Source organism: Octopus bimaculoides, chromosome 17, assembly GCF_001194135.2.
Source record: "Octopus bimaculoides isolate UCB-OBI-ISO-001 chromosome 17, ASM119413v2, whole genome shotgun sequence".
Classification (NCBI taxonomy): domain Eukaryota; kingdom Metazoa; phylum Mollusca; class Cephalopoda; order Octopoda; family Octopodidae; genus Octopus; species Octopus bimaculoides.
The window spans coordinates 39116216-39117921 of record NC_068997.1 but is presented as its reverse complement, the minus strand read 5'-3'; positions in this window follow the sequence as shown (position 1 = coordinate 39117921).

Sequence of the window (1706 nt, the reverse complement as noted above, 5' to 3'; positions counted from 1 at the left end):
TATATATATATATATATATATATATATATATATATATATATATATATATATCGACAAAAAAAGGCACTGTGAAACCAACATGTGACCAAAGATCGAGCACAGTACTGGTTTCCATACCCCACTCCAGTGTCAACCTTGGGATAGGCTGGTATGCAGATTACAATCCAAATGATAGAAATTGTAATAGCATTATGAAAAATAGTACAGTATTCAATGCTCTCTAGAACATACACGCATCTCAGTCAAATTCCCTAATAATTACATAATAGTTGTAGAAATAGTATGCAATCAAGCACCGCACTTCATTAAGTTCCGCGATGAAACTTTATTGTATAATGTTTATACCACCGTTATATAAATTTGCTTAACGCTTCTATAACTATTATGCAATTATTAAGCATTTTCCTGAAACGCGTGTTTGTTCTATAGAGCATTCAATATCATACCTGCTTTCTGTATGCTATCATAAATTCTGTATATATATATATATATATATATATATATATATATATAAAATATGTGTATATATACACACATATATCTCCATACATATGCATATATATATATGTACAGTAATCCCTCGACTATTGCGGGTATTGCGTTCCAAACCCCCTCCCCCCCCCGCGATATGGCGAGAGATTACTCTCTATATGTATAAATGTTACGTGTATATGAATAAAATTTAGTACTAACTTTATTCCCATAAAATTTTCTTACTTACAAAATATAATTTGAGAAAATTTCCGCCAATTGGCATAATCCGACGCTCCTTGTGTTATCCTTGAAGTCGCTTCAATCAGCAAAATACGAATATTAGGGGGTACATAATTCCCTTTCTCTCTTTCAATTTCGTTATTCTACCTGAGTTTTAAATTTATTCCCCGCATAAATACCTTTGTTAGTGGCTATTTTTATTTGATATTTATCATTTATGTTTTGTTTTCGAACCCTTTTGGTCATTGGTCAATAGTCTATTAATTTGAAATTGAACTCTATCGGCGTTGAACTGTAATTAAATACTGTCACTAAAATTTAATTAATCATAAAATATATTTAAGTTATAGTGATCAGTATATTTCAACCGAATTATTTTTATATCAATTTCAAAAGTTCTCACATTTTAACAAAACACAAACACAGTGAAAAGCAAATAAATAGATAACAGTATGTTTAAACTAAGTAACTAAGAGAAAATATTGGCGGAAGATTTTGGAAATCAGACTATCCATTGAGGATTATTTTGAAAGAAATCATAAAGTAATCTTTTATATTAAATTATCATTCTCACCTCAAGTGAATTAAATGAGATGCCTTCATTTAAAAGAACGGCTGTAATGATGTTTCTCTCTGCTTCTCTGCCATCCTTGCATGAATATAAGTTCTGGCTTGAATGAAGCATAATTGGAAAGATTTTTTCTTTTCAATGTTCAAAGATAATGTTATTAAAGAAAATAAATAGAATTTGTATTTTCATTTTCATAGAGGTTAGTGTGATTTCCAAACACATCTGTAATATATATACATACATACATACATATATATGTGTGTGTGTATGTGTGTGTATGTACGTATGTCGGTATGTATATATAATATATATATAATGTATTGACATAGGCATACACGTACATGTATACATACACGCGCGCACACACACTTACACACGCACACGTACATATATGTATATATATATATATATATATATATAT